Here is a 14542-nt window from a genome sequence, read left to right as displayed (position 1 = left end):
GGGGAGGGAAGGAGTAGAATACAGGGAAGAGCTCTAAGTGTTGTCTCTTGGCTCTCAGGAAAGGAAATGGCCACTGTTTCTCTTTGCAGTAGCCAAGCCACGTCCCATAAGCCCAGACTGATGATGAATAAGGGTCAGGAATGGGGTTTAGAGCCTAATCTCAGCCCCAGCCCACCTGAGGGAATTTTCCCTCTAGAGAGTGGGGCCTTGCTTGTTTTTAGAGGCACTGGAGAGTGGCACAAATCTGAGATGAGGGAAAATAAAAGAGATATGATTGGCTAGTGGTTTAATTGCTCTGTTAATTGCTTTGCCTCTGGTGTTCTCATCCCTGCAGAGAAGTGCCTCAGGGTTATCTCGGCTGTGTGAGTTCCCCTCAGTGATGAGCAATTATCTCCCAGGCAGAGACTACCAAATGTGGCTGTCACAAGATAGCTCCATTCAAAATGATGGATGAGCACGAATGAAGACAAACTTCATTCCCAGAACTCAAATTAGGAGCTGACATCTCCTCATTTGTGTGGATTTGGTCTGACTTTGTAACAGCACAAATGTCAAGATGTACCTCACCAAAGGTTCAGGTCCTGAGACCAGAGACCAACTCCACAGCTGGAGCCCATCTGCAAAGCCTTGTTGGACATTTATAGGTCTGATTTTCCTTTTGTTGAGGTCTCTACAGGATTGGTGGGATCATGGAAATGTTCTGGGTGCTCTTTGTGGAGGAGACAGCATTTCTCTGCTTGCATTGACCAAACCTGGGCTAACCTGATTCAGTGAGTCCCCTGCTCCAGGGGGACAGAGGAGCATTTGGAGTCAGGTTAGACAGGGCTGGAGGAGGTAAGGCAGTTCTGCTGCTTTAAGGTCACCAAGCAGGAAGAGCAAGCTGAGAACTTGCACTGGTTTTGCTCTTTGAGCAGCTGCACAGCAGTCCCACAGAGCTCCAGGTGTGCCACTGTTCCACTTTGTGGGGGGATCTGAGCTGTGCAGGAAGGAAGAGATTTACTCTGCAGGAAATTTCAAATCCTAATGGGACAGAGGAAGAAAGCAAAGAAAAACAAAACATACCCCCAAAACTGCAGAGGTGGAGTGATCTGCCTGTGGCCACTCACAAGGCAGTAGCAGGGTGATGGAGCACACCCTGTGCCACTCCCATTAAAGCCTCTCCAGTGAGAGTGCCTGACCTGGCGCTCATGTGGGAGAGTGTTCCCAAGCAGTTCCATAAATGTGCATTATTGCCATGCTCCTGCCTGCCATATTTGCTCTTCTTTATTCACCAAGCGGTGGGAGCTGTCTCTGGCTCATCAATTAAACCCAGAAGTGATGATTTCCAAAGGTACTGCTGCTTAGCAAAAGAAATTCATCCTTAGGCTAAAGGACAAAGCACAAGACCTAAGTGTTATTTAAATGGCTCATAAAACACATGCTGGCTCTTTAGCCTGAATGAAAATCACCCTTAGCTAACATAGGAAATATCCTGCTTTCCCCTGCCTTCCTGAGTCTTTTCATGATGATGAATCTCTTTCCTCTTGCTCCCCATTACTTCTGTAAATGAGAATATGCTGTAACATTGCTGAGGTTGGGCTAATTAAATCAGCTCTTTCTTATCTCATTGATCTGCATTTTAAAGCTGAGCTGATTAAGGATGAGAAACTATATTTGATTAGAAATATGTTTTTGCCAGTTAGTTACATCAAAGGGTAGATTATGAGAGAGCAGAGGAGCTGAACTCACATGGCTACTCTTTCACCTGGATGTTAAAAGGGAAAAGAAATAACATGAAATAAAAAACAAACCCCAAGACACATTCCTAACCTATAATTTTTAACAGCAAATGATGATACCTTTGTTTTGTCTTCTGGAAAAAAATTTAGTAATAAGTGAGACTGTGATACAGAGAAAAGATTTCCATAAGCTGTGCAATGCTGTGGATGGTGCTTTACCAAACATCCAAGAGAAATCTCACTAAAACTGAAATCCCTTCCTGGTTTTATGGTGGCATCAACAGAGTCACTCAGCACCCAGGACCAAATTCTCACCTGGGCTGGCAGTCAAAGCAAAGGCTCAGAGCAGGGCCCCTGGCTGCTCCTCTGCCTGGGCAAACTGCACAGCTCCTGGGCAGTTTTTGTGGCTTTCCCAACCACCATGTCTGTTAAAGAAAATATTATGCCTGGTGTGACTACCTGACAAAGTCCTTTGTTAAAGTCCTTCATTTAGCAAAAGTTTTTGATGGCACCAAGGATGCTGCATCTGCAGCTCAGAAAGGGCTTTTTCAAGGAAGGGAGAGTTAGGAGAATTGATAGGAGGCAGAAATTTCAGTTTTCTTCCTCTTTGAGTTTTCCATTGTCCCTATATCAGCCCAGTGCACTTTTCTGAATACCACAACCAGCAAAAATGAGTTCCTCCCTCTAGCTGCACTCCTCTCCTCTGTCTTTTTATTTGAAACATTCTTTTGAGGGACTGCATGTAGGAACTCAAGCAAACTTCATGCTTTCTACTCAAAAGCAGTAATAGATGAGGATGCCAGGCTGCTTGCAGGAAGATATTTATTAAAAAACACATCCCATATATCAAGACCTGTATGCACTCAAACAGCTTTAGATCTAGTCCTTAAAATGTGATCAAAAGCCATTGGAAACTAATCTGTACATAAATTTAACCATCAAACAAAAATACAGAGTGAGAAGAATGGTCAGCTCATCTAGCATGGGGTTTCTGAAACGTCTGATCTGTAGAGGAACAAAACTAACTGTTATCACTTCATGGCTTCTTTTTCATTTCTGTCACAAGTGAGGTGGTACAAAAGCTTATTTATTTACTATGAAGAAATGCAGATATTTATTCTTAAATAAGAATTAAAAAAACTCTCTGCAAGAGATTAATCACAGCATGCCACGATAAGATTTAACAAGCATGAGATGCGTGTAGGAATTATTTTTCTATTTTTGCAGTGGCTGTATTTGCTTGTATTACTGCTCAGAGAGATAATAGCAGCTCTAGTGGCATTACTATTGAAATCCATGAAATTTCCCTTGAATTAAAAGAATCCTTTAAGGAGCAACAAGGATGAGGAAGGTGACTCCAAACTAGTCTCCTTCTAGAAGAATGATTGCTGTAAATGGTAGCTCAACTTAGAAGGAATTGAATATGCTTAGTCCTTCAAAGAGTTGCACTTCATGCATTTCATTTTAGTTTTATGTGTTAGGCAATGGGATTTACAAGCAAAGTGCTCAGAATTCAAGTTTCAGAATTTACCCTCAAATGTGAATTTACTTACTTCATGTGCAGTGACCAAAACTGCATTTCTGGATAGCCATCCACCCAATTCATCTTTGAATATATCTTCCAGTCATCTTGTTATGTGTGAATTCCCCACAAAATTTATTTGATAAGGAAATAATTATTAATTTTTATTAACTACGTGACAGAAGAATTTCTCTGTTTGAAATCTGTGTAAGTTTCTCTTTAATAGATGAATGCATCAGCCCAAAACAATGGCCTCCATTAAACCCAAATTAAAGGCTTATTTATGATACTCAGTTTTTTTATTTTTCCAAACAGGAGTTAACTTCTAGGACAAAGAGGGCCACCTGAGCTAATATTTATTTTAAAATATTTGTTTCAAGAACATTCATACTTGGATTAATTAGTTTCCTCTGTGAGGCAATAAGAAGATGCCTGTTTAAGAGACACTGCAATGATAAAATAATAATGTCTGAGTAATACTGGGGGTGGTGATGCCAGTGTGTATTGAGGAGGCATTTGTGTGAAACAGTGTTGCCAAGTTTGCAGGTTTTTATTACAGTGATTAATAGAAATAGTTGTTCTCCTGAATTCAAGGTTGTTATTCTGTCTAGGTTTAAAAGCCTGTTCAACAGGAGCTGTGTACACATTTAGCTGAAAGTGAGGAGGCCACTGGCTGATTTCCTGTTCTTAAATGTGATTGAATATAGTGTGGCATTTCTGAGGAACACATTTTTTTTTCTATCTCATCTATAAGAAAGCTCAAAAGTATATTCCTTCCATTTATTTGTTTGTTTTAGAATAGTATCAATTACTTTAAAAATCTCAGGTGGCTGTAACAGAGAGGCCAAGACTGTTCTCCTGTGTGTAATATGGGATTCCTCCATGTCTCCCCTCCATCTAGATAACACCCAGAAACAGTATGGGAAAAATCTTAACAGATGGAGGCCTTTTCAGCCCAAAACTTCCTGCAGAACAGCACTCAGCAGCAGCAATGTCTTTATTTGAAGGCAGCTCCCTTGCAGAAGCATGGGATTGAGCAGAGGAGAATTTTCTCTCTCAGAGCCTCTCCTCAGGTCTTGGTCACACTGTGTTGAGCAATCTAGAGGGGTGATTGTGTCCTTGACAAACTCTGTGCAAGACAAGTATTCCACAGAGAAGCTGAGACATCACACCATCCCTGGCTGCTGGATGTCCATGTGCCGACACATCTGTGCTTGCAGCAAATTTCACCTGGATGAACACAATAATGAGATGTCAGTCAAAAGGTTAGGAAATGGAGGCAATGCCTCCCTGGCTCCAAAAGTCTCAGTGATCAATGGAAAAGGGAACTAGAGGAGCTTGTAGACTTTGCCTTGAGTAAGGCTCTTGTTAGGAAAGCTTCTCATACTTGGGTGAGCTGATTGAGTTGGTCTGAGAGAGAAAGTACAGAGTGTATCTCAGAGCCTCTTCTGAGGCTACAGAATGAATGAGCTGTGGTAGCAAGCAAAAAATAAACGGCCATGCATGTTCCCCTAATCTAAACCCCTCCTGAATGTTCATTTCAGGGCCCATATCTGTAAGGAGCTGCTGGTGATGGCAAAGGGTTATGAGAAACTGGAACTCACAGTTTGATCCTTTAGCATATCTAATTATTAAATTGATTTCAAAAGAGAAGGATTACTTAATATGTCTAATTGAAGCAGGAGATGGTGTTTTCAGTTTAGCAGAGCTTCCTCAAAGGCTTGCATGAAGTCTAAAATTAATACTCATATTTTAAAATTTTTATTACCAACCCTACCATAGCTGAAATATCACACATTTTACATTTTCTGGGATAACACGCAGCACAACATTTTCTGGCTGCTTTAACAAGCTTAGGAACTCATACTGCAAAAAAGAAACCCAAAACAAACCTCGGTTGCAGACCGGATAAAATAACCAATAAATCCAGGGTGAAAACATTTAAATGGCAGGAAAAGCCCACTGTAAAAGAAACCTCCATGGGAATAAAAGAAAAGTCTTTGAACTCCTGTGAGTGATAGCAGTTTTAGAATCTTAATGCCAATACCCTGCCTAGTAGGGCAACAACCTCTGCAAGCACAGGTCAGTGTTCCAGCTGCTGACATCGTGTGTCCAGGAAATTCTTGTCTTTTATTTCCCTGGTGCTGTAAAGCTGATGAGGGACAGAAGTTGATTGAAGACCGTAGCGCCCAATATTTCAAAGACCAAGTGTTATTTAATGTTCAGCAGGAAATCTGTATGTGGATTTAAGTCTGGGCTGATACTTTAATAATTACTCTGGCTATTATGTTTCCTTAGAAAGAGGTCAATCCAAGGGCTGTGTTGGACTCTGAAGGCAATTAGAGTAGCTTCAGAGCAGATTTTGTTTATCATTGTAGTTACAACAAGTATTTTTTGGGTTTTTTTCCCAGCCTGTTGGGCTATCTAAAGTGTGACAAGGGATATTACTTAACAGCAGTTGGAGGCCTTTGAGGGAGCAAAGACTAACTGATTAGACTTAACCTGTCATTTTCTGGTCAATTCTTTTGAACAAAAAGTAACTCAGATATGTGGTTAATGATAGTTTGGAAGGACACAAAGGGAAAATATAGGTAAAGTTGGAAGTTTATCAGGGTTATAGATGAAAAAATAGATTAGAAATCAACTGGAAAGGTAAGTAGAGGGTGCTTTAAAAATAATGCAAATGCTGTAAAAGAAGCCACAGTTGCTTTGGTTTTTATAAGGCATCTTTATATGTACCGTTATGAAAAATCCTGCTTCAGCTTGTTTAAGAAGTAGTAAAATCAGATGTGAAATGAGTTTTGTAGCCTATGAAAATCTAAGGTTCAAACAAGTGACCTTTGCTAAGACAAAATTAGCAAAGAATAAAGGTCCAAACAAAAAATACAGAGGGAAAAAAGAGACAAAAATAGAATTTCCATCTGACTTAGTAAGTCTAGGTTAAAAATACCAGCTTTAATTTTAGAGACTGGGACTCCCCAAATCAGAGCAATTACTTCTACTATATTCTTCAAGGAAACCTGAATGTTGCCATCACAGGCTTTTGTTTTTGACTAATTGTAATTTTGCAACAAAACACAATTTTGGCTGTTGCCTGTGTTGAGTCTGAGGGTGGCAGGGAGTGCAAGTGATGGTGACAGTCCATCCCCACCCGTGAGGATGCTGCCAGAGAGTCGTACAAATTACCCAACATCTGATCACACAGGGGTGGCAGGTGTTCAAAGCAGGTGGAAATATCACACGGGGAAATCAAAGTGATCACAAGTGTTGGAGAAGCAGCAGTGGGATGAAGTTCAGCTGTTCCAAATGCAAACTCACCTTGTTTTGGCCATTCTGAAATAGCTGGGAACGTGACTTGATTGGAGAAAGAGGACACAGACGTGGCAGCTGATCAGGGAACTCATGAGTCAAACACAAGTCTGTGTGGTGTCAGGGAAGATATATTCACTGGGGAAGAGTGAAGAATTCAATAGTACTAGACTCCCTGAAAACTCACCTGGAGTACTGACTGCCGTGCTAGTTAAACTGCTACAAAAGTAATGCACTCAGACTGGGAGAGATTCAGTAAAAAACTGTTAGTTAAGATAAGAAAAGCCATAAAGAATCAGACTAAAGGCATTTGCAGTGCAATAGAGTGTTTCTGATGGTGAGCAAGAGCTTTGTTAATCTTTTAGCTTAACAAAGAGTGTAAGATAGTATGAGTAACAGTTCCCCAAAACACTGTCAGTCTTCAGCAAATTTCAATTTAAAACTTCCTGAGCAAGAGGCATTATCTCTGATTTTGCTTTCTTCCAACAACTGTTTCCTCTGCTGGATTTCCTGCCATACCTTCTTCTACTCACTGCTTTCAGCTTGCTTTCAGCATGTCTGCAGCAGCAGCAGGGATTTCTGCAGACACAAGATGTGGGAGAAACATCAGCTTTTGCTTTTTTGGAAACCGATACTTTTTAATTCTTCTAATGTCACTAATTCCTATTTTTAAAAAGCCAATAAGCAATCATTTCTTGTTCATTGCTTTGTTCCCTAACAGTGATCTGGGAAATGGAAGTGCTTGTCTTACATCAAGACAGCTTGGCTTGTTAATTTTAACACAATTAAGGATGAGGGAACAAGGCTACGATCTATAAATGGGAACTAGGCTACACACCAGTGAAGAGCAAGAGCAGTCTGAAGAAAAATTTTGTCCAAAGAACAAAAAAATTACTGAGAATGAATAAATTTAATTTGAAAAGTAGAAGAAAGTTTTCAGCCATGAAGACAGTGAGACCCTGGGATAGTCTATTGACCATGGGTTGGCTTTGATTGAGCTGTATTTGTAGAAATATATATATTAATTTTGAAGAAAACATCCTCACTTTTTTCTTGGAGCCCAGGAGATCAGTTGCATCAGGTGTGTTAAATTTTTCATATGTTTTGGTTAGCATCTCTTCAGGTTGCCTTTGAGACTCTTGTCTGAATAGTCATGACCCATTTACAGGAGGATGAAGCATGGCCTTCTATTCATGTCTGCAGAAGTACTTGAATGAATGACCCAGATGCTTTAATCACTCAGATATCCCCCTTCTTGGAGGGTGTGGAGAGAATCCTGAGTGATTTAAACATAGAGCATACACTTAATTAATAGAAAATGTCATACAGCACAATGGCAAAGAAGCCCACCTGATGAGTGGAGAAGGTTTTTCCCACTTTCTCCCCAATTTTCAGGAATGAAAAGTAGTTTCAAGAACCTGCGCAACTTTGTCACTGCAGGACCATAACACTACACCTCCCTCCACAATGTTTTATCCCCTCCAAAACCTCCTCTGGTGGAGTTTTGTTCCAACACTTCCCCCAGAGGACTCTGCTCTCCTGTCTAATAAATTTCACAGTTAGGAAGCTTTCTCTGATGCTTTGTCACTCTCAGCCACATAAGAATGGATAAAGATCTGCCTTCAGACGTCAGAGATGAAGAGTACTTATGTGCATGGGAACAGTCCCAACAGGAGTGAGATGAAGGACTACTGCAAATATCAGCAGTGTGGTTACCTTTGCTCACCTTATATAGCAGGGATCTAGCAGGAAATGCAAAGGTGTGAATTTCAGCACTTGTGAAAATGCCAGATTTACAGACTTAAATAGCAAATTCTTCTGCCTCTCCACAAAACAAATATAGCAGGATGTCCACTGTGAGAGTTTTCTCACAAGTAGGTGTCAGCACAAGGGTGAGAATTGGTAAATAAGCACCCAAGGTGGGGAAGAAGTGGTCCTTTGTCCTCTGAGTGACAGAAATTGAAGAAGGGTCACCAGTTTATTGCACTGTTGATGTTTGACACCGATCAAATTAAAACATTTGGTTGTTATGAATAAGAGTTCATTTTAACATGGCAACGGAAGACTTCTTTTCCAATGACCAGACACTGAAATCACTCTATCACCTGCCAGTGGATTTAAAAACAATGTCATGGAAGGTGATTTGGGCTGAAATGTCATCTATAAAATATTTATTGTAATGAGATATATGGTTTTCAGTCACTTAGTGCATCCTGCAGGAGCTGCTAGATGGGTTAAAGACCAAATTACTCAATCCTAATGTCATACACAGCTCTTGCACAGTATTTTTATTGCTAATTACTTGGTGGCATTATATTCACATAAAATAAGACCAATATGGACATGGCTGTTTGGGCAGCCAGGTTGGACCTTTCTGTGTAGCTCTTTACCTTGTCAGTGGAGGTGAATCACTAGTTGAAGCAAGATCCAATCTGAAGCTGGAGTGCTTAATTACCCTTGAAAAATGGAAAGGTCAAAATAGGACAGGAACGACAAAGTCAATTGAGCATCTGGACAGAGTCCAAGCTTCAGTCCTCACTGTCATCTCCTTGTTTCTTCTTTTGGAGGAGTCTACATTTAATTGTAGTTGTAAGAAGATATTTGCACTGTATTCTGTATTCTTTCTCTATTTTTCTCCTTTTTTCCCCTCTCCTTTCCTTCTCTTCCTGCTTTCTTTTGCCTTCTCCCTCTTCTCCTTCCTCCCCTCTCTTGCTGTCTTCTTCCTTACATGTGAAAACACAGAATCCCCTCCCCTCCTCTGGGCCACATCCAGGCTGGGATGCAGCCTGTGGGTGGGGATGTCGCTGTCGAGGCAGGATGGGAATGAATAGACTCTGACTCAGGAGGCTGTGAGAGTAAAAATCTGATTTATTCAAAATATGCCGCTCTTTTATACAGAGCTTTGTGAGGACCAACTTCATTGATCCTGAAGTGAAAACAACCCACAGAATTGGTGCAGAGTGCTTGACGCACAGTGATAGAACTTAACTATAAACAATGTGAAAAACAAGACAGATAAAGAATTATTTATATTCATCTCCAGCTCTTTCCCAGGCTTCTGCCTGGCTAGAAATTCTCAGTTTCTTTCTTTGACTGAATCTGAGACCCACATTGGGATAAGGATCCAGCCCAGTGAGGGGACCCAGGATGACACAGCCTGAGATCTCCACGGGCTGGCACTGAGATGGTCCCTTGAGCCAGCAGCCAGACCCGCAGTGTGTGGGGACTTTCCTAGCCCTGCCACATATTCCTCTCACAGATTTTATCTATGGTCACACGTAGGATCTGCACATCAAAACACTTTGCATGTGCGCATCTGGTGCATAAATATGCAGACAGAGAGGAACATTAACAGAATCAATTAAAAGCTCTCTCTACAACACTCAAGTTTTGCTGATCGTTAATCACAGATGTCTGATATCTTTTTATCTCAAGTCAAAGATTCTCTGTCTCCTTTATAGTAATCAATACACTGGGGTAGTCTCACAAAGCCCACGGATTTTTGTCTCAGTGATCTGACAGGACAATCACCACACCATCCTGACCCACGTAAGAGGCTTTGGGTGACGCATGTGAAAGGCTGCTTGTGTTACATCTATAATTCATTTGCAGTTTGGTCTCTCGGGGCAGCGTGGGGAATCATGGCAGCTGTTTAACAACCCTCAGTTACAACTGAAAGTAAAAGGAGCCACAATTGAGCTGGAACATTATGTAAAGATTGAGCTCACTGGGCCAGGGAACCTGAACTAACATGTCTATTTTTGTGAGGAGTGTTGGGGGATTTTTAATGACTGTAAGATCCTTGATTTTACAGCTCAGTCAGAAATACAATAGCCATAATAACATATTGTAGTGATAGTATTCTTACAGCTACCAAGTTTTAAGAATGTGTGAAAGGAAAGGTTACTGTAGAGAAATAATATCATTTATTAGACCAACAGAGATACATGGAAAAAAGCAGGTGAGTTTCCATGCACATAGCCCTTTCTACAATTCTCAAGCAGAGAAAATAGATGAGAAACTAGGTAGGGCAAGGTGTAACTGCTCTCAGTTTAACAGTATCACATTAATTTTTTCAGACAAAGTGGCTGATGAAAATGAAGCTCCACGGGACAGAGGGATGGGTTATTACTGGTCAACAACCATGTGAGCAGCAGGATGTGGTACATATGGAAAATGGCAGTGATGGACCAAATCTAGCATGTCACAGCATCATGGTTTGGATTGGAAGGGACCTTAAACATTGTTCCACCCCTCTGACATGGGCAGAGACACCTTCCACCAGACCAGGTTATTTCAACCCCATCCAACCTGGCCTTGAGTGCTTCAAAGGATGGAGCAGCCACAGCTTCTCTGGGCAGAGTCAGTGGGCATAGCTGACCCTGCTCTGACTGCAAGGTAAACTGCTCTGGCACTTAGGGTGGTTCAAACCTCTGTGTTTCACTTTTGATGATCTCATTCTGCACAGCCTGGGGAGTTTAGCTGATGCACCAAAATCCATTGAAAACCTGAAAAGCAGATTAAATGCTTCTATTCAAAGAGAGAGAAAATGAAACACTTAAGGTCAGCCCTCTGTAACAGGAGAAAAAATACAGGCAAGCTCAGTGAGCAACGCAGAGCACATTTCCAAGCAGCTGCAGAAGTACCACAAGCTCACAGATCTCAGATGCTGAATTTGGGATTTTTTTTATCCTCATAGAGGAATCAGTAAACGTAAAAATACAACACATGTGAACTAAGTCATTAAATAGCTTTCACAGGGGAAGAGATGACCCAGGCTATGAATCACTGTCTTGAGGAAGAGGTGTTTGCAGGGGTGGTGAGAGAGAAGATGAATGGGGTTGGGTGGGCTGGATGGAGCTCTGACCCTGGGCACCAGGGCTCCTTGGATGGACTTACTGGCCATGCTGAACACTGCTCTGCTCTGGTTCTTGCTGGTTCACAGCCATGAACCCAGAGCAGAGTCAAGGCACCTCTGCTTCCTGGTACTTGTCTGACTCTGCCTTGAGTCCTTTATGAGTTTTCCACCTGCCTTTGCTTGACTCCAGGGAAACCAGGGACTCTCTGCCAGCTTTTGTCAACAGCATGTGCCAGGACAATGTTTGCCAGACAAAGTAACTGGTGTTAAGATTTCTCTGTAAAGGAGAAGAGGTTACTTTATTAAAAGGTCGGTTCTGCATCTAAGAGGTTAATAAGTATTCACTGAAACTCATCAATGTCAAGACTAAAACCAAACAGGAAAATGGCAATCTCTTTCTCTTTTGTAAAGGAACTTGTTGAAATAACTGCCTAAGTCTGTCCTCTGTTTACTAAAACAGCTTCAGAAATCTCTAAATCCATTTATCCTGAGGATTATCATCATCTGGTTTCCAGACAACATTCTCATTTCCTCCAGTGAGGTTTTCTGATACCTTAGGCCATTAGCTGTGGTATTGATCTTTCCTTAATGCTTAAGAATTCCTACAGCAAAGGCAGCTCTGCATCTAAAAAAACCCCAAGCCAAACCTGTTTTTATCTGAATAGCCAGAACAGCATTTTGTTAGAGACAAAATTTAACATTCTGTAGCTTTTGTTTATAATAAATGTATCAGGGCAGGCTCTAAAGACATCCTTCATAGAATAGACTGAGCCTGTTATCAGCCACTTGGGGAAAATCTGTTCCAGAAACAAAAGCCTGTGACATGCCAGTCCTTCAGCTCCTAGTCCTATGTCTCAGCCCTGGGGAAAGAGATAATGGCCAATGCTTGGGAGTGAAGCCTCTGAGATTTCACCTGGCTCTTCCCACCCCAAAATCCACCCCCCTGACAAATCCTGTGCATCAGTACATAGAAAAGTAGTAACCAAGACCCTTATTACTCATGCTAAATCATCTGACAGGGATTGTCAGGCTGGTGCCTCTGTAATAGAAATGGAGGGAAGAAACCTTGAGGCTGATAAAAGAAATCACCACACCTTTCTTATTTTATCCTGCTTTACAGGCCTGTTTCCCCCTTTGTCTCCCACTTACTAGGCAATGTTGAAATCCCACAGTTACTCCTCCATTAAAGGAAAACAATTCAGTAACCTTAGGGAGATGATGACAGATGGGAAAGGAGGTAAGAATGTTTGGACTATTTGGACAGGTGGGAATCTATTGCTATTTCTAAACTAATGGGAGCTTGTTGAAAAGCTTAAGTTTCTCAGAAAAAAAAGTTTTCTCTGCAGCTATAATCCATGAGGCAGAGAACAAAGAGTTAAAGTCATTCACCTTAGCTATTAGGACAAACTTTTTTTCCCAACAGCTCAGCCAGAATCTCTGTAAAGACAACTCTTGTTCTCCCCACTTCCAGTGCCATGACCTTCAGCAAGTCTCTCTCTATGAGTCACCCAGCCCCATACAGAGTTCATGGGAGGAGAGAGAGGTTCCCCCAAACACTGCAAAAAGAAGATGGACTAAAAATGCCTATCATGGAATAGGAAAAGCATTGCTAGAATTTGCTTCTTGCCACTTTGGACTTATTTTGGTGCTTGAAGTATAATTTTCAGCAGTTACAGAGAAGTGTGATTTAAAATTTCTTAATTAGAAGAACCCTTCAATGTCTGAAAGTCTTCATTAACACCTAGGAGCAGTCATTATGGTCAAAAAATTCAAATTTGGGTGCCTTAAGTAAGAATAAGTATACACTTTATCAATTTTTCAGTATGTCTGAGCACCCGCAGATAACATTTAAGACGAGTTAATTACAGGATCCTAAATATGGATTAAAGGATTAGTTTTAGACATCAAATTGTGAAAAGTTTAGCTTATGTAACTTACCAGGGCCACATGGAAAGTTGTTGGATTTAGATGTAGAATCACAAATCTTCTTAAATAAGAGGAAGGATGCAGCAAAGGACTCAGGTTTGTCTTCCTTGTTTGCCACAAACTACTTCTTCCCAAAACCCATTAGGGAATTAAAAACCAGAGGATTTAGTATTCTTTTTTCTGAAATTTCTTTCTTAATTGTATTAGCAGTTAGAGTGATCCTGCAGTCATCAAAAACCAAAACTCCAACCAACAAACAAACAAATCCCCAAACAAAACAGTACTTTTAGGCTATAGACAGATGCTCAGTGTGCAGCCACCTCTGCCAGCTGATGATATTATCGTGTTCAGCTGCTATTTTGCAGCTCTGAAATTGTATCGCTTTCCCTTTCCCTTTTCCCTTTCTGCAAGCATTCCAGCTCTTCTGGCAAAATGAGTCCTGTGAACACTCCCTAACTCAAACAGTAAAAATAGGTGATTAGAGTTGTTTCAGCTAGTTGTGCTGGAAGAGCATAGATAAAACAGTGCTGAAATGGGGGTGGAGAAGAAGTAATTTTTGGCTACAAACAGTAACAGCTTCAACAGAAAATTTGGAAAAGGACACTAGCTTTACAAGCTGAACATACTGACTTCAACCTCACAGCCCTCAAACTAATTACCCTGAGGTAAAACAAGTGGATTTTAGCTTTTCCTTAAACAGTGAAGATAATCTGGTAGTGATTTAACAGTAAATGTCACAGCAAACAGATTCAGGACTAGAACTAAGCCAAACAAGCAATGTTCTTTCCCATGAAGTATTTTTAAACAAATACTTGTGCTTTTCTTTATTCAAAGTTTTTTTCTGCCTTGCCTCTTCCTCTCCCAAATTGTGCCAGTGAAAACTCTACATTTTCAGAAGTGCATCTAGATATATGCAATATCAGCCAGGTTCAAAGATCTTCCTTTGCTGTTATTTCAAGCCTGGTTGCCAAACAGGAGCTGCACAAAATGTCAGCCTGCTCGTGGCCTGCGAGGCTGTGCTGGAGCATCACTTCAAAGAGGCAGCTCAGGGGGAAATTCGTTCTCAGCTCGCTGTGGGGGCCCCTGTGATTCACAGAGCCCTCGCTGGCGCTGGCGACAGCGGCGTGGCCAGGGCTGTGCGCGGCTCCACGCGGGGAATCAGCTCCAAGAATCCACACAAATTAAACCTTCCTACTTCAAGCAAAGTTT

General features: G+C 41.3%; 1 long non-coding RNA gene across 2 annotated transcripts; it reads right to left on the bottom strand.

The window, feature by feature from the left end:
* Positions 1-2523: 2523 nt before the first annotated feature.
* On the bottom strand, positions 2524-13939 carry LOC110477011 (uncharacterized). Of its 2 annotated transcripts, none has more exons than XR_002466515.2 (3): positions 13346-13939; positions 6559-7825; positions 2524-4470 (listed from the first exon to the last, which is right to left on the bottom strand). It is a non-coding gene; the product is annotated as an uncharacterized LOC110477011 (long non-coding RNA). The 2 variants fall into 2 exon arrangements; XR_002466516.2 differs by having other exon boundaries at positions 6559-6687.
* Between the last annotated feature and the right edge of the window lie 603 nt (positions 13940-14542).

This window comes from Lonchura striata, chromosome 1, assembly GCF_046129695.1.
Source record: "Lonchura striata isolate bLonStr1 chromosome 1, bLonStr1.mat, whole genome shotgun sequence".
Classification (NCBI taxonomy): domain Eukaryota; kingdom Metazoa; phylum Chordata; class Aves; order Passeriformes; family Estrildidae; genus Lonchura; species Lonchura striata.
The sequence above is the reverse complement of the archived record's forward strand: the minus strand, read 5'-3'. Positions and strand labels throughout refer to the sequence as shown.